General features: G+C 35.4%; 1 long non-coding RNA gene across 1 annotated transcript in view; it reads right to left on the bottom strand.

Moving 5' to 3' along the window:
- LOC134733649 (uncharacterized) overlaps positions 1-24,475 on the bottom strand; it is a 42,917-nt gene extending 18,442 nt beyond the window's left edge. The window contains exon 1 of the long non-coding RNA XR_010117299.1: positions 24,445-24,475. This is a non-coding gene — a long non-coding RNA (uncharacterized lncRNA). The remainder of the gene's footprint in view (positions 1-24,444) is intronic.
- Between the last annotated feature and the right edge of the window lie 777 nt (positions 24,476-25,252).

The following is a 25,252-nucleotide window of genomic DNA, read 5'->3' as shown; positions in this document are numbered from 1 at the left end:
GTTTATTCAAATCTTTTGCACATTTTAAAAGCAGATGACTAAATTTTTCCCTGTTAAGTTGTTTGAGCTCTTTACATATTCTGGTTATTGATCTCTTAGTAGATGGATGGTTTGTATATTCCATGTATTGATTTGACAAGTAGGTTTCAGGAACAATCTGCTGGCCATTGAGCTAGGTGACAAGTCTGTAGCAGAGAACTATTATGCTTATAATCTGCTGGGGAATCCTATGTAAAACAAATAACTACCAAATAGTAAATACATAGTTGAAAAAACAAGATGTCCAGAGACAGAACAGTAGGCTGTGTCTAGTTGAGACTCAGGACATAGGGAAGATGTCTTAAGAAATGAAATTTGAGATGACATTTGAAGGATAAGCTGCAGTTTTAGTGCTAGGAGAGAGTGAAGAATGCAAATTTCAAACCAGAGAACACAGCATCTGCACAAGCCCATGTCCACACAAAGCTTGATGCATTTGGGAAACAGAAGTAACGTTTCATTATGTATTGATAATCACCGAATATAAAGAATTTTAAAGAAGTCACATTCTCGATTTACTTATATGCATGCTGAACGCTTTAGTGTAATACTATTTGCAACTAAAAATCTATCAAAGATACAAGATTGGTCAATGGATGTATAGGATAATGGATAAAAGAATGGATGTATCAGAAAGAAGGTATAGCAAAAAAGTTAACTGAAAAATGTAGGCAGTGGTGTATGGGTTTTCACTGTATAATCCTTTCTGTACGTTTGAAAATTGCATGAGATGTTAAAAAAAAACTTGTATAACACATGTGGTTGAGGGAATTTAAGGCAAGAATGCACTGGGTTAGAACTCTGACTGGTGAACTCCACGGTGCTTTAGTGTCTCATTATTCCTTGAATAAAAACATCAAGACTTTAGTTTAAAAAAATGTAGTTATCTACATCAGGGCTGCAGAACTACTGGACATAGAGCTTTTAAACTTGAAAATATTGTACAAATTGGCAATGCATATTCCATTTTCTGAAGAACTGATGAATTAGTCGTTTCAGCTACCCATTAGTCCCAGATCAGTCCAAGAACTGTTCAGTCATTATGTTCAATTGTTGAGGGAGTGAGTCAGTGAAATTGAAGGATTTTGTTCAATCCAACTTATTTTTAACAGAAATAATTTAGACCATAAAATATTTCTACATTCTACTACTAAGTATAGTTTACAAGGAAATCAGTGTGATTGTGAAGAAATAAAAGGGGGATAGCATTTTTATTATTATCACTTTTAGGCCCTGGGCTGGCTGGAAACTTTACCTTCATTATTTATAAATATTTTAATGAGTTTAATATTATTATCTATGATGTCACAGGTCAGCTTTAATCATGCTTAAGGACGGAAGCAGAGAGTGATCATTGCGAAATATTCACTTGTGGGCATCTTTAACAACATACCTTACCTTGTATACAAGCACCTCACAGATGGCATATACTTTCCCACATCCTTTTTGTTTTTCAATTAATAGTAAATATTTTGTGCCTTTAAGAAGGATTCTTGGTCGGGCACAGTGGCTCAAGCCTGTAATCCCAGCATTTTGGGAGGCTGAGGTCGGTGGATAACTTGAGTTCAGGAGTTCGAGACCAGCCGGGTCAACCTGGTGAAACTCCATCGCTATTAAAAATACAAAAGTTAGCCTGTAGTCCCAGCTACTTGGAGACTGAGGCAGGAGAGTCACTTGAACCAGAGAGGCAGAGATTGCAGTGAGCTGAGATAATGCCACTGTGCTCCAGTCTGAGTGACATAGCAAGACACTCTCTCTCTCTCTCTCTCTCTCTCTCTCTCTATATATATATATATATATATATATAAAATTCTGCAGGTGATTTTTACTTTTAAGTATTGACTCAGTTTATATGTTTTTCACATCTAAAATAATAACAAATAATTTGCAAGGTTGTGAAGATAAAATACAATGTATGCAAAGCTTATGACATATTAATTCATTTATTAATTCAACAAATATCTGATTGTCTAAAATGTGTCTGGCACTGTGTTAATTTTTGTGGGAACAGAGATGAATAAAATATTGCCCCTATCTGCCAGGAATTGATAATTTTGTGTGAAGACATAAGAAGCAGATAAAATGTGATAAATAGAAATATGTCTAGGGTGTGATATGTAGAAGCATGCCCAGGCTGACATACGCACACACAGGGAAAAGAGAGAAATAGACTGTAGAGGCTAATGCTTTCCACAGCTCAGATTACTTTCAAACTTTCATTCTCTAGAATGACTACTTCTCGATTTTTTTTTTTTTTTGAAAACAGCTATTCCTCTATTCCATGTGGTTTGGATTCGTCTGTTAGTCATGGTGTATCATCATCACTGTTTCCTTTGTTGGAGCAACATGACACAGACCCTGCCAGAGACTTTTATTGCTGTGTATGGAGATTGTTAAGGATTACACAAGCAATTCAAACCACACTATCTTTCTGAAAATTGTATGGGGTAAATATTAGAATTGAATGGTCATCAGTGTTGAACCCTGAAGATTAATGGGAGGGAGGGGACTTTGATGAGAGCAATCTGGGAAAGGGAAATAATTCTATAATAGTTAGATTTTGCTTTGTGAAAAACTACTCCAAAATTTGGTAGTTTAAAAGAATAAACATTTTGCTCAGAATTTTGCAGGTGAACAATTTGTGCGGGTTTCAGCTGAATGCTTTTTCTGATTTCAGCTTACCTTCACTGATCCTGGCTACATTCACTAATGCGTCCTTGGTCACCTGTGGACTGGCTTAGGCTAATTCCTTTATGACGGCTGCCTTTGAGAAAGCTGCAGCATCTGTGGCCTCTCTCCATGTGATCACTCATACTTCAACAAGCTAGCCCAGACTTGCTCACGTAATGCTTGCTGAGTTCCCAGATCAAGAATATTAGAATACAAAGCTTCTTATGGCCCATGTTCAGTACTCACAAGTGTTTTGTTGCATTCTACTTGTGAAAGCGAATCACAAGACCAACACAGATACAAGGGAAGGGGAAGCACACTATTCTTGATGAGAAGGGCTGCAAATAACCGCACTCACTTTTACAATTTTTGACACTCAGAACTTAAATAGTGTGACTATGACATAGTTTAAAAAGGGAAAAATAATCAGAGGTGACTGTGTAGTTATACAAAGTCATTATGGGTTTTGTTTGCCTTTAAGGATGTTTCACTTTATCACCAGGATGGCACCAAGAGATTAGTAATATTGTATGCTTTCATTAAATAATAATTGTGTTATTTTTGTTTTATTTATCCTATGATCAGAGGATCATCATTTAAATATTAAAATTTGGTATGAGTAGTTCAGGAGCTGATGATAGCATTTTTAATGTTTGATTCAACAAGCTAAATGTCGTGATTAAGGGGTCTATAGTGCCAGAGTTGATAATAAGTTATAGAGATATATAGCAGTAATAAAATCTGAATTAGAAGTCTGCCATTCTGGTAGAAGTCTTAAGATGCAAGTCTAATAAAAGGTGCTAAACACCACTGGAAGGGTACTAGGATCGAGAAAACCAAATACAGGGAAAATACAGTATATTGTTGGAAGACATACTATAAGGATCCCTTGGGGTTATACAACATTCTCAAGTAATGCTCTAGATCTACCTTTTCGAAGAAGGTAAATGTAGTCCATTGTATTAATAAATTTGCAGGAACCTAATTGTTCAAGGCATTTATTAATCAGCTTGGGCTTTCATAACAAAGTATCATAGACTGGGTTGCTTAAACAACAGAAATTTGTTTTCTCAGTTCTGGAGAAACTGAGTGTCCAAGATCAGGGCACTAGCACCATTGGGTTCTGTTGAGATCTCTCTTCCTGACTTGCATTTGGGACCTTCTTGCTGTGTCGTCACATGGCAAAGAAAGAGAGACAGACAGAGACCCGAGAGAGGCAAGAGAGAGCTCTCTTGTGTTTCCGCTTATAAGGACACTAATCCTTCAGGACCAGGGCTCTGCCCTACCCTTATAACTTCATTTCAACTTAGTTACTTCCTTAGGGGACCTGTTGCTGAATACAGTCACACTGGGGATTAGGAAATCCACATTTGAAACTGGGGAAGACACAGATCAGTTTATAGCAAGCTCAGTAAAGAAAAGAAAATGTTCTACTACCAGTAGCCCTTCTTCTTTTCTCTTTCCTCATGCAATGCTCATGTTCCAAAGTTGGGCTTGTTATCATATCTCCTTCTTTCTATACCTTCAAAATATACCATTCAATCTTTATATTATGTGAAAGGTACTCTCTGTGTTTGTGCAATACAGTGGCTCTATTTGTAATCTGATTCCATAAACACCTTTAGGTTTGGTGATACACATTTTTAGCATAGTGAAGATTCTTGAGGTTCTATCTTTATTTTCTATTTAGTCTGTGACAGAGGCTAGAGAATGCTATAATTTAAATAAATTTACCCGAAAGTGTGTCAGAAGTTATTAACATATATTTGGCATGTATGTAGTAGCCCAGATGGTTGGCATGTATGTAGTAGCCCAGATGGTTGGCATGTATGTAGTAGCCCTGCAAGTTTTATAAGCTCATCATGCCAGCCTGACCACTAAATTAAATTGCCAAGATATACTGTGAGATATTTGGCAATTTCTTTAGTTATTTTGTATGAATGTGACAACAAATCATCCTCATAAATGATATAATATTTCTACAGGACTGAAACACAGGATGACATTTTTCAGGACATTTAAATAACATTTAAGAATCCACATTTTAGTGAATACCCATATTTCAGGGGTTTGTCAAGATAAATAATTCAGCTGATGTGAAAATCGTGAACAACTTCTTTGAATATGTTGCACATATGCTAGAAATAATAAATGCTTCAAAATGTATTCCTTTGGCCTAGAGCTGCTGACTTACTTGATATTATCAGTAACAATCATCTCCATTTAAAGAAAGTTAGATATGATTAAATGCAATTATAGAATCAAGAAAATACATTAACTGTATGATACAACCTCTCTATAGTGAAATTCTATTACTGGGATAACTCACTACTTTGAAGTGAGCTGACATATATTTGTGTAGCCAAGGCATGTAATGTATTTACTCATTTAGGAGGCATAAGATCTACAGCATGCAAGACATCCCCTTGGGTTCTGTAGTGTTTTAAAATAAATGAATATTCCATGACCCCAAAAGCCTATATTCCATTTGGAGATAAGCAAATGGAATATAGGTAACTATTATGGTTACCTATAATATTTGGTAACTATTATGTAACTCCAATTGTAACATATAATATCCCTGTAGCATATGTTGAATTCTCTTGGAAGTATTGAAGAAAGTTTTAACAAAGAATATGACTTTTGAACTGAGAATACAGAGAAAGAATTTGATAAGCAAAATTGGTTGTTATCAGGAAACCCAATACGAAAAAAACACTGAGATTGAGAATTTATTTCAGAGAGTGTGATAATAGCAAGATACATTTAATAAAATATGGGGTGTGCATGAATTGTTAGTTGGAAGTAATGCTGGGGAAGTAAGTTAAGGCCAATGAGATTAGGCATTATTCGGCCGATAGTTACGAGATGCTACAGACTTATCATCTTCAAAATATATTCAGTAGCAATTGGATTGCAGTTCTTCTATTAAGCTACCTACATTAGGGTAAATTTAGTAATTTCTCAAAGACACTTTGTTGCTTATCGTTGACCCAAATCATTATATTTAGTTGATATTATTCTTTTGTGCTCTATTTTCTATTTGTCCATTTAGAAACTACCAACAGACATCTCTTAACTGACAACTTTTCTGCCTTTGACCATTGTTCATCCAACTTTTCTAAAATAACTTCCTCATGGCGCCATTATCTTCTTAGATGCAAAAAAAAATAGAAAATTGGGCATTCTTTTTCTTTATTTTTTTTTACTTTTTTTTTTTTTTTTTAAATTCCAGGCTGGAGTGCAGTGGTGCGATCTCGGCTCACTGCAACCACTGCCTCCCGGGTTCAAGCGATTCTCCTGCCTCAGCCTCCCGAGTAGCTGGGACTACAGGCACATGCCACCATGCCCGGCTAATTTTTTTGTATTTTTATTAGAGACAGGGTTCACCATATTGGTCAGGTTGGTCTCGAACTCTTGACCTCGTGATCCACCCACGTCGTCCTCCCGAAGTGCTGGGGTTACAGGCATGAGCCACTGCACCTGGCCTGGGCGTCATTTTTTATTCGCCTTTATATTAGTTATTCTACTGAATTAAAAAATACTTCAAAGCTTGGAAGATTAAAATATAGTAAATAATATTCTAGAGCTGTGTGGTGCTGCCTCAGGGTCCTTTGTGAAGTTGCAGTGGAACTATTAGCTGAGACCTCAGCCATCTGATTGCTTGAATGAGGTTGGAGAAGCTGTGCCCAAGATGGCTTATGCGTAATATTGTTGGCATGAGCCTCTCCACAGGGCTTCTCAGCACATACAGCTAGTTTCTCCCAGAGGAAATGCTCCAAAAGAGAGAGATCGTATGCCCCAAAAGGAAGATGCAATATCTTTTATACTTAATCTCAAAAGTGACATACCATCAATTCCTCTGTATTCTGTTTGTCACAGAGAACAAATCTGGTCCAACATTAGAGGAAACTACACAAAGCTATAAAATCCGGGAGACCAGGAATCACTGGAGGCCATTTTGGAAGCTGACCACCACACTCCTTCTCTTTTATTTCATCTGCCCAAGTCCTAGCAATGGCGAAGTTACTCTCTAATTTCCACTACTACTTTTTTCTGTTTAGACCTTCTCTTCTGAATTGTTAAATTAAAATATGTTTGGCCTAAATCTGCTTTGGAATATAGCAAACTATAACCTAACTTAATATGCAAATGAATTGTAACCATACTTGAGAATATGTTCTTAAAATAAGTAACAAAGTCTCAACCAATCATAGCAACTGAGCTTTCAGTCAATTATAGGCTGCAAACTGTTCAAACACCCCCAAATAAGATAAACACTGAACAGCAATCAATTAAGGTATTTCTGTATGTCACTTTGTTTTTCTGTCTATAAATACTGTGTGCTCACATTGCTGGGTGGAACTCTGAAACTTTATTTAGGGTGCTGCCCAATTTATGAATTTTTTCTCGGTCAAGTAAACTCTGCTAAATTTAATTTGTCTAAAGTGTTTCTTTCTTCTTTTCTTTTTTTTTCTTTTTTGAGACAGTCTCACTCTGTCCCCCGAACTAGGGTGCAGTGGCGTGATCTCAGCTCACTGCAACTACTGCCTACAGGGTTCAAGCGATTCTCCTGTCAGCCTCTAGAGTAGCTGGGATTATAGGTGTGCACCACCACGCCCGGCTAATTTTTGTATTTTTGGTAGAGGGGGGATTTCATCATGTTGGCCAGGCTGGTCCGGAACTCCCGACCTCAGGTGATCCACCCACTTCGGCCTCCCAAAGTGCTGGGATTACAGGCTTGAGCCACAGCACCAGGCCTCAAGTGTTCTTTTAATTAACTATTTTTTTGGCACTTAGGTCTTGTACCTCTGACCTCTTCCTTTTCCAATCAGTTCCCCTTTTTATCTGCTATAATGAACTTTCATATTATCTTTCTGGTCATTCAAATCTCCTGCTTAAAACCATTTAAGAGCTTGCCATTAAGTAGAGAAGAATGTTCACATTGCTTAGTAAGACACAAAGGTCTTCAAAGATTTAGATTCTGCTTGAATTCTTGCCTCATTTCCTGCCACAGGTAACTTCAATTCCAACTTCCCTTCAATATATCTGCAATATAAAATTACTTGCATTTCCCTGATCAGAAAAATGCTTTAATCATGGTTCTGAGTGTTTACAAGTGTTGTCCTTCTTGTTACAATGTCCTTTCCAATTTTTTTTTTTTTTTTTCCTGCCTGGAACCCTCTTAGTCATTCTTCACTTACTTGAAGCCTCTGCTAAGCTCCAGCAATAATTTAATCAACTTCTCCTGTATCCCATGACTTTTACTGAAATCATCATATTGTATTGACAATTTCCCCAAGCTGTGTGTCCCATCTTTAGAATGCCAAGCATGTGTTTATAGCTCAAGTATTGATCTGCTCAGGTCCCAGGCCACTTGCCCCTGGCTGGCCAGCAGCCTTGTCTCTTCTAAGTGCTGCTACAAAAATGGATCATTGGTTCCCACTGAAGGGATATTAAATGATCTAGGAATCTACTTAACTTAATATTTAGAGGTGAATCTGCTCTCTGATCTGTGTTGTAATAATTTGTAAAATTAATTCTAATTGAGGTTCAAACAAAATTGTGATATTCTTTATAACTATTTTACATTATTTATTTTCTTCACTTTCTTGTAAAGTCACTTGTTTTAAAATGATACAATTTTTGAACAAAGTCTTAAAATATAACTAATCTATTTGTTGCGCCTAAAATAAATTTATTATTTAAAATAAACTTAAAATGAGGCCTAGAAAGAAAACAAGGTAACATCAAGATTATAATCTGTTTCTGAGTAAATTTTACCCTTTGTTTAGTTTCTTTTTAAAATATAAGCATATTTTTATACTATCTTAATAACAACTAACCTTTCTTTGCTTAGCAATCAAATGAGTCTAGATTTTACTATGTGGAAATTATATTTATATGTGAGTAAATTGTTCTTGATGTTTTTATTATAGTAAAAAATACTGTTCCATCATTTTCATATTATGGTAATCAAGGATGTGTATTACCATGGTACATTATGTTTTCAGTAACAAGTTTGTGAAAGAAAACATATTGCACACTGCTTATGGTCCCTCTTTTTCACTAATTATTCAAAGGGTATTTTCTTTATTCAGCATCAAGCTTAATTACTTAATTATATGATAGACCACAATGGCTTTCAAGAAGCCATCCCATTCTAAGAAGTGCATAATATGTTATAAAAAATGCCCTACTTATGTAATTAACTGATAAAATGGATTGGCTCCAAAGAACATACATAATACAGATGTTTAAAAAATGTAATCACAGAACTGCACTATTTTCCATAATGGCCAAGTGTATAATCAGTATCTTGTTTTACTTGTAAATTTACTTGGAAAGGGCTGGAAACTAGGACATATAAAACTAACAAAAATTTTTAAAGAACACATATATGAAGTCTTGGCATAATTCACACAATGAGACAAAGGTCACCATGAGTGTTGTTGTTAAGTGAAACGACACTTAGCATGGAACGTGTACCCCTCACACATTGTTCCAATTGAAATTAATAAATATTTACTACAGGCCCCACAGCAAATATGGCACTATGATACCTTTCACAAAGGTTATAAGGTTTTGGTTGCCTGGATTTCTTACTCTCACAAATGGCTGGTTGATTTAACCTAGGCCAGGGACTCTCATGGTGATCCTTATGAAGTCATGTCATCTCTCAAGATTTTAGTTTTTTACATCTGGAAAATGAAATGATCACTCTAATAGTCTCTGGAATTTTTTTTTGTTCTACATTTTTTTCCTCTCATTTTTTGCTGGAAAAGGGAAAGCAGGTTGTGAGAAAACAACAAGCAGCTTGACAAGTACTTGAAAGACAACTAGGAGACGATTATTCTTTGGGAGGTATACGTGTATAACCTTTCTATTTATTGATCCATCATTCAAACATATGATAAAACATTTCTGCAGATGGGACAAAAAAAAAACAACAAGTGAAATAGTATTCAAATAGAATGTAAAACAGTGGCAGCAAGTTTGCTGCAGAAGGGAAATAAAAGTGCTAACATTTATGTTTTTAGAAAACATAACACTTATTTTTAGGCCAGTTTCTCTTCTTGTGCATCCCTCTCGATAATACTCTACTTTTTTATTATTACAACTTCTGGTGTTGAAAATTTCACAGATTGACAACTATAGTTTAATAACTTAAGTATGCTTCCAGGTAGAGGGCCTTTCAAAAATAGACATTTAAGGAATCACAGGGGAGAGTATATTGTTGAAGTACGGTCGATTAGGTAATTCTTTCAGTGTCCTTCTAATTATACATTGATGGATAGCAATGCTCCCTGAGATCTTCCTATTTTTAGAAACTCCTAAGACCAATGAGGCTGGTAGAAGATAGAAAAGTGATGTTTCTAATCATCTTCCCTGACTGAACATGGTCTACTTAGATAAAATGATGTGAAAAGTGGACTCTACTTTTGAATTATTTAAAATAAGTAAGACAGAAAAATAGCTCACTAATAAGCAAATAAAATATCTGTTTTGAGAGGGACCTGAAGAGATCTGATTGATCTTTGCATTGTGCTCTTATGTTTGTAACAGATTTTATTCGGACTACACTAAGTTATAAAGGTATGATGTAAAACAGTCATCACATTAGAGAATACAAATTCACAATTCCAGAGATGAAACAGGAGCAATTACCTTGTTGAACTTCATGAAAACTAGACCTAGAAAGTCATTTAGGGCCCAGGAAACTATAGAGATAAGACTTATCTTTCTGTTTCAGTAGGTGGAGTTCATTGTTCCTTAGGATGGTTTCCAAAACAAAACTGTTCCCTTTTTGTGCCAGTTTCCTAACAATTAGACTTTCTCAATATTTCTCAGATTGAATTTCTAAAAAGAACTTTATTGATCTGATTGTTAATGTCCTACTCAATCTTCAGTTTCTCACCCTGCCTCTATATTCATTTCCTCAGTCATCGAATATCAAACTCTTATATAACTTGGTTTTCTAAGCCCCGGAGATAAAGTGTTAGGTTAGAAAAGCAGGATCTCTGCTGTCATTGAGATTATTCCTTAGATATGAGGGAACAACAACCAGAATAAACAATACAAAATAATAATTATTAATCAATTAACAGGTAGTGGCAAGGGCTAGGGTGTGTTGGAGAGATAGCTTAGTTACTTTTAACTGGTTGGTCAATGGACTCCAAAGGAACTAAAACAGTGAAGAGGCAGGAGCGTGGTGGGAGCTAAGGTTATAGATGTAACTGGGTTCCAGATGTAAAGTTGGCCATAAGTTCTTCTGGGAAAATATTATCCTACTTTAATGCTTCTTCATCTCTTCAATAACATTTTCACTCTTATTCATTCATTGAAAACTGCTTGTTGAAAGACTGTCAGGCATTGCTTTAGGTTTTGTGGATACAGCCTTTAAAGAAAAAAAAAAAAGAAAACAGATAACTATCCCTGCCCTTATGGAATTTCATGGACACAGGAAGGGGAACATCACACTCTGGGGACTGTTGTGGGGTGGGGGGAGGGGGGAGGGACAGCATTAGAAGATATACCTAATGCTAAATGACGAGTTAATGGGTGCAGCACACCAACATGGCGCATGTATACATATGTAACAAACCTGCACATTGTGCACATGTACCCTAAAACCTAAAGTATGATAATAAAAAAAAAAAGAAAAACAAACAAACAAAATGGAATTTATATTCCAGCAGTTGAATAGAGACAGTAACCACTAAGTAAGCAAGTAAGGAAAATAAATAATTTTTATCCAATGTTCCCTAAGTTCTAACTCTTGGACTACTTACTTTTTACCTCTATAGAGTGTAAGCTCCTCAAGGTCATGGATCGTATTTTAGCTATATATTTTTCTATAGGCTGCTGCACATGTCTTGTATAGGGTGGCAGAGAATAGAATACTGGGAGAAGCACCAGAGTTGGATACATAATGCCTTCCATATGGTCATGACTCTACTCCAATTGGCTATTTGGACTAGAACCAGCTATTTGGCCTAGAACCGATTCAGAAATTAATATCTCTGAATTTTACTTTTCTCATTTCTAAAGCAGAGATAATAATGTATTTGCATTTAAGTTATCTAATGTTTCTGTGAAAATCAAATATGCTTCAAGTTTCCTTGTAAACTAAATAATACATATTTTATTACAATAAATGCTTATTGAAATGCATTGTATTCATAAAATTGTATTCACTATGGTGAAATCTCTTATTTTTTTAAGAATCATTTTGAATGTGATGTTAGTTTCAGTTTGGTGCTTTTTAAATGAAAGCACAGTCTAATTGTTCTCTCCACTTTCTATTCCATACAACCCTAGTGAAATCTACTTGTATCACGTTTCATAAGATCAGACAAAATGTTAAGAACAGAAGTTTCAAGAGTAGAAAATTACTTTTTATGGCTTTTGGGAGGACGTCTAAATGAGAAAATGTACTTCCATTTAAAAATGGATGGATTTTTTTTCTCTGTAAGATGATGATAAGTCCACACTGAGTGAAGTAAGGGTCAGAGTTTTCTGGAAATTGAATACTGCTGGCTGATAGTGAGTCATCGGAATGAAGGACATAGGCATTCCCTTTTGGTGGTGTTCTATTGTGGAAGGGCTATTGGAAATTATATCTAAGTTCCTCTGAAGCAATATTATAGTAATTTTTAACAAAGCTGGGCAGGAATGTCAAGCAGTATCGTATGTATGAATACCAGCTAATATTTAAATAAAAGTTATTCAGAAGTAGAAACTTGAAAAATATGACGATGTCTTTAGGAATTGGAACACACAACTTAACAATTAGATAAATTACTACTTTTAAAATAAAAACTACCAAGGGCAAGCACAATTATTTTGAGTAAAAAGCTCCACTTCTAAAACAAAGATTTAAAATAAGTTAAGAAAAACTTATGATTAAATGATCAGGATAATGATAAGGAATCATTAAAGGGTGTATTTTTGTTCTTTCATAATGTTTTATTTTAGACATTGGTCTTTCTTACATGGAAAAAAAAAGTTCTTACTGATGATTGACAAGAATTTCAATGCCAGCAAGCAAATGCCAATAGGAAAAACTCAGGAATAAATTACATAATAGACAGCTTAATGTAAGAGTAATGTTATTTCCAATCTTTCCTTAAGTTTCACTAATAATGTTTTTGGAATACTTCAATGCATATGTTTTTTCAAATCACTGAAAGTTGAACGTAGTGCCTTAGAAATTATTATTCATAAAAGTCATCATATTGAATCATTTTACCTCTTTCTCTGACATTGAAGCCATGCAATAAATTAGAAGCATAAGAAGATGTAAGAATAAGAATAAAATAATTCAATCGGGGTTAGCATGCACTGTACTTGAGGACTCATTTATTTATTTATGTCTTGTAGGAAATGGAACACTGAAATTTGACATATTTTTTCATTTAAAAAATAGGAGCCTAGCTGTACAGATATTATACTTTTTTAATAAGTATAACTTTATCTTCATTATCTAGTATGTGTCAAATCCCAAATACATCTTGGTTGCATACCACATCCATGTTTTAAAGCTTATTCTGTAATTTTTATAATTGCATTTCCTCTGCTATTTTTTCTTCACTCTGATTTCCTCATGCATAATATTTAATAATCATGTCCCTCTCTCCGTGTGTGTGTGTGTGTGTGTGTGTATGTTATATATGTATCCACACATATATATTTATTGTGTGGTGTAAGTACAATAATGGTTCTGCCTTGAGGACATGTTGTCAATAGCTGTCTAAAAATATTATTTCTTTATAAACTTGATAATTTTTGGAGTTCTGGAGAAGTTTAAATCCTTGCAGCCTGAATGAAAAAACTATTCCATTCCCTCTTTATGTAAATATTCCATTTATTCTAACAACTATAGATCTTCTGTACATAATTAATTTTTGTCACTTCTATTCAGATTATTAGAAAATTTTACAATGTGTACTATGTATTGAAATGGAATGCCTTGCTTATTTTTCTGAGAAAATAGAAATGTCCAGTATCAAATAATTAAAAAGGAATAAGTAGCAGTAAAATCAAGGTTATGAGTATGTAAATTTGGCATTAGTTATTTTTTAAAGTAATATTTCACTGTACACATATTTTATGTTATTCACTATGGCACACCCTGAGCAGAAAGGTAATGTGACTCACAAGACTTTGTATTATTAGAAGCTTTGAATATGTACTACAATTTGAATTTGAATTCAAAATACGTAGTGTCTAGATCACCCTGGACAAACTGCTTAAACTGGGATAATTATATCTAACTTATAATACTGTGATGATGATTTAAAAAAAAACAGTATTCAGAAAGAGCTCAGTACAGCGTCCATCACGAAAGCAGTCAATAGCAGCGCTACTTTTACCATTCTTATTTAGAGATGCATTTTGCCTTCCAGAAGCTTACAGCTTGGTCAATCAACCATACCTGCACTGTATGATACAGACTAGAAGGGAAGTGAACAAAGGTTCAATAAAAGCCTGTAGGAGACAAATCACCGCACCACCTCAGAGCTGTGAGACTCTAATAAGAGAGCGAGCATGCCCCTAGATTTTCAACACTGTGCTCCCAGTCGCTGCAGAATGCTTTACTCTCAGCTTATTTGATGTGATTTGACTACACAGAATACAAAGTGGTCATTTTAAACAAATTCATGTAAGTTTTTTTGAAACTATACCATGGAATATTTAAAATAAAAACTAGATTAGTATGAAGTATATCATTATTTTTAAATATTTATATTTCTCAGTGGATATTTTGCCATATAGTTATAAAGAAGGGAAATGCATTTGAAACCCTCATTAGTTGCCAGAATCCCTTAGTACAGTATGGAATACAACAAGAATCTCCTGTTTCGCAGCTAGCCCATTGTACTAGTTAAGGCTCTCTAGAAGGACAGAACTAATAGGATATATGTGTATAGGAAAGGGAGTTTATTAAGGAGAATTCACTCACACGATCACAAGGTGAAGTCCCACAATAGGCCATCTGCAAGTTGAGGAGCAAGGAAACCAGTCCCCAAACCTCAAAAGTAGGGAAGCAGACAGTGCAGCCTTCAGTCTGTGGCCAAAGGCCGGAGAGCCCCTGGAAACCCACTGGTATAAGCCCAAGAGTCCAAAAGCTGAACAACTCGGACTCAGGCATTCACTGGCAGGAAGCATTCAGCATGGGAGAAAGATGAAGGCCAGAAGAGTCACCAAGTCAGCTTCTTCCACCTTCTTCTACCTGCTTTTTCCAGCCACGCTGGCAGCCGATGGGATGGTGCCCATCCACATTATGGGTGATTCTTCCCAAGGGTGGGTCTTCCTCTCCCAGTCCACTGACTCAAATGTCAATCTCTTCTGGCAACACTCAAGTACATCGAGAAACAATACTTTGCATCCTTCAATCCAACCACGTTGACACTTAACCCCCACAAGTCCACCTGTTGTCAACTTGAACACACACACTTATCCTGAAGTCATAGACAATCTCCAAAAAAAGACAGACAATAAGGTCATAATTCCACCTAATAAAATACATCTATCCTTCGTACAACTGGAAGCACACCAATCCTTAACCTAAATGTTGTTACTATTACATAAAGCGAACAACACTTAAATGCTAGTGTGAAGTCAATAAATCTTATGTCTCATGATAACACAATAATAAAGGAAATAAAATGAAGATATTTTCTTAGTATATCCATGCACAAACATGTTCTTAACAAAATAAAGCGGAAATATTCATTTCCTCCTTACTGTCCTCATTTCTGCATCTGGTCATGTGGTAATAGCTGGAACTGATGAATACCTTCTTATCCTACCCATTTCATATTCCCTTTACCCTCAGCAAGCACCTCAGTGGGTCATGACTTTTACCTAGTGTAGCGACCCAAACTTCATTCCTGAAGGATCTGGGACATTTGTAATCCTGCCCTTCTTAGCTTGTTGATTTAGAGGTAGGAGGAACCCAAAGTGGCCAGGTGGCAATCTTAAATTCCAGTTTAACCGAATAATTGCTGTGTCTCCTAGTGGCAGCATTCCTCCCTCTGGAGTTAAGACCTCTAGGCCAGCAGACCATAATGTCATGGGAACAGGAGGCAAAATTTTTGCTAGTGGGTCACTAGGGGCGGTGGTGAGTGGTGGCACTTCCACTCCCATGATTCTGCATAATACACTATACTAATAGTTTGGTTTGTTGTTGTTTAGCCCAACTTTTGATATAGATCTTAGATCCACTGATTTTGCAATGTATAAATGTGAAATTTTTTCTCTCTATCAGTCCCAGGCAAGATTTTATTATGTGTTACTTATAAAACTTAGCTTGCTATTTTCAAATTGGTTTTGACATAAAAGTTGAGAAATAAGAGAAAGCACCATGTCAAGAATAGTGCCAATGCCTTTCTCAGGTTGGCAGTCACTGTTGACACCCTACCGCTGACAGGAGAGCTTTTTCAGACAGATGGGTCCCCAGGGACATTCAGCAAAGCAGCAATAAGAAACACATTATGGATATCTTCTACTTTCTGAAGAAGGCAAAAATTCTGAAAAGCTTAAGGAGAAAAAAGAGTACGCAGAAATGAAATGAAAATAACTGACATTGTCTAGCCAACTTAGGAAAATTATAGGTTAGTCAAATAGATAATCATTTACTGCCCAAGTTTCTGAATCTTTGTGATCAAGAGTCAGAAAGTGCATTCTGAGGCTACCTACAGTCAGGCTCAACCTATATCTTCATGGGAGAGAGAATTATCTGGCCTGTGGGTTCAACTTTCATGAACATTTTTACACAAGTAAAAAATCAGTTTAAGATAAATGTCTAATATTTTATTTAAGAGCAAGATTGCCAAAAAACAAAACAAAGCAGGATATTCAGAAATATCTGAATTTTAGATAAGCAATGAATACTTTTTTACTACATGTATTTCCCAAATACTGCGTGGGATATACCTGCGTAAAATATGTATGAGGTCTATTAATCGTAAGATACTAAAAATGTATCTTTTGTTAATCTGAAATTCAAATTTTATTAAGTGACTTAGGTTTTTATTTGTGAACTTGGCAATCTTATTTAGCAGTCAATGTTTTAGAGGAAATTAAGAGGTATGAGAAAGGAAGAGAGATTTTTTCCCTCTGCTTGGTAATTAGTTTGTTAGTGCTGCTGTAACAAAATAATTTGTAATTAATAGAAATTATTTATATATTTGATATAATTTGTAATTTATAAACAATAGAAATTTATTTTTTCATAGTTCTGGAGCCTGGGAAGCCCAAAATCATGGTGGCATTAGAAGTGAAGTCTCATGAGGGCCTGCTCTTGTTGACAGCTGTTGTGAAATCTTGATTCTTGTCTTCTCAGTTTAAAATACTTTAAACAAGAGACATGCAGCAAAGAAGATGAAGCTTAGATATATTTATTGCAAAGGAGAAAGAATATTCTGAAAGTTAGGTGAAGACTAGACAGTATAGAGAGTATACGCTGAGAGAGGATTCAGGGCAGGTTGCTCTATGGATGAGGCAACAAAGACTGGCACTAGGGAGACTCCCTTTATGGGAATCTGACATGATTATTCATAAGGGGGTGGGAGCAGCTGTTACTAGGAACCATGTTTTGGTGGGTCCTCTGGGTGCGCATGCATAGTAGCTGTACATGCTTGTTCATACCTTGGATATCTCATTACCACCTTAAATGTCCACAAATAGTGTGTTTTTTACTATTATAATGAACAAAGGGTCAGTCTAAGCACAGGTAAAATCAAAATGCACATGTCCTCTACGGGGGAATTTTCCTACTGGAGATACTTTGCTTGAATGAACTTGACGACAATGCCTATGATGGGGCGTATTGTGTTAGTGCAGTCGCCACAGTTGTTGCATCCTGAGGACATGGTTACTTCCTTGGCTTCGTATCCTGCCTCACTTTCTGTCTCAAAGATGGCACCTGAACACTGTGTCCTCACGTGGCAGAAGGGATGGAAGGGAAAAAGAGAAAAAGGAACAAGAAGCTCCCCTACACCTTCTCTATAAAGTCATTAATCCCATTCATGTGAATAGACCCTTCATACCCTAACCACCTTCCAAAAAGCCCCACATTCTAATACCAATTCCTTGCTGATTAGTTTTTACCATATGAATTTTGGACAGATATGTGCATTCAATAATGGTAGGGGATGAGAAGAGAACTGGTAGCACCTATGTGTGCCCATGTTATTATAAAATAATGCCTAGAAGAGCTACACTCTTCTCTTTTAGCAAGTGATTTTAATGAATTAACAGTCTCTCAGGCTTTAGTAGAATGATAATTTTCATCCAGTGAAATTAAAAATAATGCTTATTACAATTTTGAACACCAACTTTATACAGGTAATATGTTAGGTGCTTTAAGTCATTTACTATTTTATATATTTGACCCATGGCTATGTGAAGTAGATTCTTTGTAATCATTTACAGGTTAAAAAAACTGAGACTCAGAACACTTCTGTAGTTTGTCCAAACAAACAAAGCTAATGAACCAGTTATTGTTGATGACGAGGAAGATCATACTATTAACATTGATTTAATATTATGTTATAGGAAACATATGTACAAACCCTGAGATTAACTATTTTACATGTATTATCTCAATATCCACAGTAGCCCCTATGCATTGAGTATCATTATTATTATATCAATTTTATAGATGAGGAAATTGAGGCTTTAAATGGTTAAGTATGTTATTTTCCCCGTGGTCAGAAAACTAGTAAGTTTTGGAATGTGTATTAGTTACCAGGCCTCTTTTAATCTAAATGTCAACCGTAATTGCATAGGCTCAGTAATTTCTAAAACACTGGAGCATCGTTTAAAAGTACAAGTTCCTGGCCAGGCGCGGTGGCTCACGCCTGTAATCCCAGCACTTTGGGAGGCCGAGGAGGGCGGATCACAAGGTCAGGAGATCGAGACCATCCTGGCTAACACGGTGAAACCCCGTCTCTACTAAAAATATAAAAAAATAGCTGGTTGTGGTGGCGGGCACCTGTAGTCCCAGCTACTCGGGAGGCTGAGGCAGGAGAATGGCGTGAACCCGGGAGGCAGAGCTTGCAGTGAGCCGAGATCGCGCCACTGCACTCTAGCCTGGGCGACAGAACGAGACTCCGTCTCAGAAAAAAAAAAAAAAAAAAAAAAAAAAAGTAGAAATTCCTACTGAATCAGGATCTCTGAGATGGTGGCCTGGATGTCTCCATACTAAATGTATCTGTCATTTTCCCAGTTGATTCTTATGGTGACAAGTCATGGACATGCAAAAGCCCCATTGTTTCAGATTGACTGAGAGCTGTACCTCTGATTGTGTTAGACAAACTGGATAAAATTTACTGGAATGGATAGCACAATGGGTAATGCTGTGTTTTATTCTCTTTTTTTTTTCTTTAACTACCATCTCAAGTCTTTTGGATTACCTCACTCTTCTGGCATCACAGAATGACAGATGAACTTCTCTAATTTGTGTTCAGTAATTTTCGCCTTAAAGCATATATTTTAAAGAAAATGCATTTTTTATTCCTAAATTATTAGTTTTTGTTATTTTCCAGGATGATACCGCTAAGTCAGAATAAAATAATATTTCAAAGCCTGTATATTGTTATCATCAATATCATTGCTTATGGGATACACATTTGAAATAAGTACAAGTCACATAGAATTAGAGAGAAATAAGTTAAACACCAAAAAAACACAGGGAAATAGGATTGAGATGCTGAAGTGTTTTGTGATGGTAAGAGACAGAAAAAAATAGAATTTAGGATTTCTAAATAAGAATAGAAAAATGTAATGGGCCCACTTAACCCAAAGGAGCCTAAAAACCATTAAGCCATATCCGGTGAAGGCACATATATAATGATTTGTAGAATGCATTTGTGGAATCATTGATAATTCAAGGAGATGAACATCTCCAGCATTTCATGAATTTCTATAAGAGAAAGCAGGAGCAATGATTGGTGGAGGATTAAGAAAACTGTTAATGAATTTTAAATACTGAGCTCTAGATAATTTAAAACAGAGACACAGAAGTCTTTGCACTTTTCTTTCATTCTAATTCAAGGCAGTGAATTGCATGACTTGTGATAAGAAATATAATCAAGAATAGATTAACTTTCCTAATACACATTCTACAAGAACATGTTTGAGAAGGAATTGGTATGTCAGTTATTCCTATTTTAACTTAATATGTTCTACCCTCCTTACAACCCTTAGACATGGCCAGCTGTATTATGTGATCTTGTATGTTCAGCTAGACATCAGTGGATTTCCAATATATTATCTGGTTAGAAAACAAAAAAATATGGTGTTCTTTCTCTGGCTGTTGAATGAGAAAGTATGTGAAGAGGCAGTCAGTCAGAAGTGAGATATAAAAAAAGACACACTGGGTCTAAATGATTGATGTTAATAGTCCAATATTAGTGCACAGGCTCATAAACTGCTCCCCAGTGGTACCCAGTGACGAAATTTGTTCCCTTTGTAATGTCAGAATGCTCAGCATTTTTTTAAAATTTCTATGAGATCTGTCTTCACCTTAAAAACAATCCCATCCTCTTTTATTTCAATTAGTTTGGATTTCTCTTTCTGAAATTTAATAAATTATAATTCAAAGAATAATCTACTAGTATTTTCCTCTCTTTCTCTCTTCCTTATACCATCTGTGATTGGGAAAGCAAAGAGAGAATGAAGTTTTCATTTAGTGACAAGTTGAAATGAATGCTAATGCATGTATAATCTCTGAAGAAAAAAGAGTCAGAAATTATCACTACCTTCCCCATAGGTCTCTCGTTAATTACATTAAACAGATTCTTAATGCTGCAATTTAAGTTACATACAGCAAGGGAGTTGAAATCTTTTTGAGTGTTTTATGATTTCTTTATGCCGCCTTTTGTCATGACTATTATATGAACTTAAAACATTTTGTTTGTAAGATTATATTTATTGTAACTCTTAAAATCCTGCTTTATTTTTGTTTTTTTCTTACTCCAGACCTTACCTTTGTCAGAATGAATTTTGGAATATCAAGTTAAATAGAATTTAAAGCATATTAAGTAATTGCTAGCATGCACAAGAACCATTATAGCTCACATTGCACCTTGACATCAAGATGAAAATAAAACTGCTTTGCTTGTTGCAATATAGGAAATGGCATTTATAGACATTTTGAAGAAACAGCTGCAATTTACCAAAAATGACTTGTTTATTAACACTGTAATAATTTACATTCACTGACTTCACTGAATCCAACTTATTCAATATAAAATGAGATGGTATTTTGGGGTATCAGAAGTATAAAATCAAGCCTGAAGTAAGCCAGAAATTATGGTTGCCCTGTATGTGTATAAGGGGTCCCATTAAACATATAATGCTAGAAGTCGAATCTTATATTTCTGTTAGTAGAGAATTATAGGTGAATATGCAATTATATATGCAGGGAATTTTGGAGGTTGAAAAATAAGGACTGCCTGGGTATTGCCCTTCACTTATTAGTCCTGTGTTTCCCTAGAGCTCCCTTATTTGTAAAACAAAGTTAATCAGTAGTTACTGTATAGGATTGTTGTGAATATTAAATGAGATAAGACAAATATGTGCTATATTGCCTGATATTAAAATGACCTAAAAAGCAAATATAATTTCAAACTCAAGTATAGTTAGAAAATAGAATGCTATATACAAAATTAGTTAATATCCTTGATCAAGGAAAAGCTATTTATAGTAAAGATAGAGTGAAATGCTTCAACCCCACAAAATGATAAGATTTTTTACCCATTCAAATACTTACTGTAAGTACTTATTTAAACATAATTATGGATAAAATCTCATCTCTTTTGCTCCTCACAATTTGCAGTAAATATTTAACTTTAAGTTTCATAAAAGATAGAAATAAACCTGTTCCTAAGGCCTTATAGACACTGACACATGTTAGTTTCAGAATAGGCAGAGAGAAGATGGAGCAATTAAATGGCCTCCCAAGCCTTAACCACAAGAATCAAGTAAGGAATGAGACCCTTGGACTTGACCAGGAGCAGTGGCAGAAACACAGCCAGATTCAAGCAGCGAGGGTAGAAGTGGAGGACAGGAAAGAAGAAAAGAACCCAATTAAAAGGTGTTGCAACCACTATCAGAATAACACAATCCAATGGGAGATTAAGATTTGTTTTGCATCATCCTATTGATTCTGATTTATGTTCATCATCTGTTTAAACTCTTTGGGCCATGAAGAGTACATTTAAGTTATGTGAACATTCTGAATACAGTTACTAAGATACAACTTTTGGGGAGGCAGGTACTACGGATGGGCTCAAGGTTATTTAATCACTTTTCTACCTCACAGGCTGTGAACTTATGGTTTTCAATCTCCAGGAAAATGCAGCTCTAATATAGTCACAAATCTGTGGCTCAAGGAGGTAACAATAATGGTGTATAACATAAGGCTTTTGTTTGTTTGTATGTGCATTTCTGTGTGCGTGTTTGAATAGGAATACTTACTTTCCTTTTTAAGATCATCAGATGACAGAAAATGAGTAGCAAAATCTAAATTCAGTTTTTAGAAATACAGTTTAATATTTTACAAATTAAATTTATTACATTTTTATATTCTTACAAAATAAAATTGAATTTCTGAAGTAATTGTCTTCAATATATTCATAGGCTTACAACATATATAAAATATATTGATTACATATAATCAATATTGTAATAGTGAGTAAATTTAAAGACTACAAAAAATCAAAGAAAGGCAGAAAGAGACGAAAATTATCTGTAATACTCATCAGGAATTATTGGAAAGGTTTCAAACAATGTTGGTATGATCATAATATGGTGTGGATTATGCAAATGTTATTATTGTGTGTGATAATAAGTGTTAAGAGTATATGATCCATGTTATTCATATAGGATACAAAGATACATAAGAACTCTGCAAATTTGTCATTTTTAGGTTTGACATAGGTCCCAGTCTGCCTGAGAGATCCCTTCTTTGAGCAAGTTGCTTCATTGTAATTATTAATGACATTATCTTTTACTTTTAAATTGTTCTGATTGAGTTGACTAATTATATATTCACCATCTGTCACATGGGATCTGGTAACTGGGTTTCAGCGAAGCCAAATTAGCTTCAAAATTAAAAGAATCTCCCATTCCATTCCAATCCCGACCACTAGAACTTCTGAAGATAAACTGGTCTAAAGGACAGGAGCCATTGCTTCCAGGCATTGTTTTCCAGCTACATTGTGCTAAACAACCTACAGTGAGCTGGCTTGGGGTTCAGTGCTGGCCTGGAAGGGATCCATATAACTATGTCACTATGCAACAGGTCCACATGGGTTTTTCTTCCTAATCCTTCTTCTCACTAGTAAGTTACAAAGAGAACTTTGGGGACCTGCCTTGTTTGTATTTATTGACCGTTTAAAAATGAGTTATTGTTTAGAAGACATTACTCTTGTTAGATTTTATTGTTTGGAGAGTTCCAGACCACTTTTAAACCACTTTTAGAAGAATAAAGCAAAATGCAGTTCAGTGGTCACAAATTCAGCTAGACAGGCTTTGTAGTGAGAAGGTAAAGAAAGAAAGATTCAGTTGTGAAATGAAAATGTACATTTAAGCTGCAGGTAACTTCTGGATAGAATTGCTAGGATAAAACATTTTTTCCTTCCTTCCTTCCTTCCTTCCTTCCTTCCTTCCTTCCTTCCTTCCTTCCTTCCTTCCTCCCTCCTTTCCTTCATTCCTTCCTTTCTTCCCTCCTCCTCTGTCTCTCTCTCTTTCTCCTTTCAGTGAGTATGTTGGGGACAAGAATATTTAGATCATTTTTACATGATCACTGGAAACTAACATGATTTTTATTCTCTAGGACAATGAAATTTTATTACAGGCACAAATTTATCCCCCTGGCATAATATCTTCAACCAAGTGGACATGTTGCATTTAATTCATCTTTCTGAGCTCAACAAGATGAATGCAATCCCCAAGGTCCCAGAAACTCAAAGAAGGGTTACTCTCATTTTTACTCTTCCTGATGTAGAAGGGAAAGAGAATGTAGTACATTGCAAAGTTTGCTTTGATTTTCAAAGTTTGATTCCTTAGAATTGTAGCTATAAGGCTGAACTTTGGAGCTGCCAAACAGACTGGGGCTAAAGAACTAATTACATCATTGCATCATTATGAAACTATAAATGAGTAATTTGGTCAGTGACAGCTCAGAAGCTTTACATTAAAAATAAGTATTTGTTTATGCATTTATTAAAAAATATTGGCATCTGCTGTGTGCTGAGTACCATAACACTGAATATGAATTGAACACAGTGAACACGATTTCTACTCTGATGATGCTTACATATAGTCTAGTGGAATTTAATGATGCTAACATCAGGAAAATAGTAGCTATCCATAGGCTTAAGAATTAAGTGAGATAATTTATGTAAAGCCCTTATCCTAGTGCCTGAAATAATGTAAAAAGTTATTACTTGTTGTATCGCTAAAAATTAAGTGAAAGATTGAGTTAAAAACAGCTGTAACAGGTAGAGCTATTTAATTCATACACTCACTGCCCATTCTCTATCAGTAGCTTTACTCCAATGCAGGACTGATTTCCCTGGAATTTGGGGGATAATTACCTACTGTGTTACTATCTCTTATGAATTAAGGCAGTATGGTAAATTCCATGAAAGACCACCATCTACTGTCAAGAGTTGACACCTTGTTTTTAGATATCTCATTTTGTATTTTCTCTCTTACCTGTTACGAACTAGTCTTTTAGGCCGGGCACAGTGGCTCACGCCTGTAATCCCAGCACTTTGGGAGGCCGAGGCAGGTGGATCACAAGGTAGGAGATAGAGACCATCCTGGCTTACACGGTGAAACCCCGTCTCTACTAAAAATACAAAAAAATTAGCCGGGCGTGGTGGCGGGCGCCTGTAGTCCCAGCTACTCGGAGAGGCTGAGGCAGGAGAATGGCGTGAACTGGCGAGATGGAGCTTGCAGTGAGCCCACATCACGCCACTGCACTCCAGCCTGGGCGACAGAGCGAGACTCCAGCTCAAAAAAAAAAAAAAAAGAAATAGTCTTTGAAAATGTTTTTAAATGTAGAAAATCAACACATGCGACCTAAAAGTAATCATATTAGATCAAAACAAAGTAGTAGCAAAAAAAAAAAAAAAAAAAAGGACATGCATTTCACCAGGTCCTTCTATTTTCCCATTTATTGGCACTTCATACAGTGTAACTCCCAAATAAGAGTGTGTCTTTTTTGCTAGCATCATGTTCTATTTGTACACACGACATACGTAGATATTTGTAAAGACTATTTTATATAAATATAGTTAAATGATTTTTATATTAAAAAATGAATTCTATTAAAAATAAATTAAAAATCAAAAAATTGTTTCAAAATTCAACATGATAGTATTCCTAATAGAATGATCTACTTTTCTGAAGATATATTGATGAAAAATTATAAGTAGGCTTTCATTCCACACTTTTGAGTTTTGATATTAAAATGTGTAACTTATTATCTTAAAGGAGACTATGTGAAAGTACTATTCTT

Source organism: Symphalangus syndactylus, chromosome 12, assembly GCF_028878055.3.
Source record: "Symphalangus syndactylus isolate Jambi chromosome 12, NHGRI_mSymSyn1-v2.1_pri, whole genome shotgun sequence".
Lineage (NCBI taxonomy): Eukaryota > Metazoa > Chordata > Mammalia > Primates > Hylobatidae > Symphalangus > Symphalangus syndactylus.
Note: the sequence above shows the minus strand (reverse complement) of the source record. Positions and strands in the feature narration are given on the sequence as shown.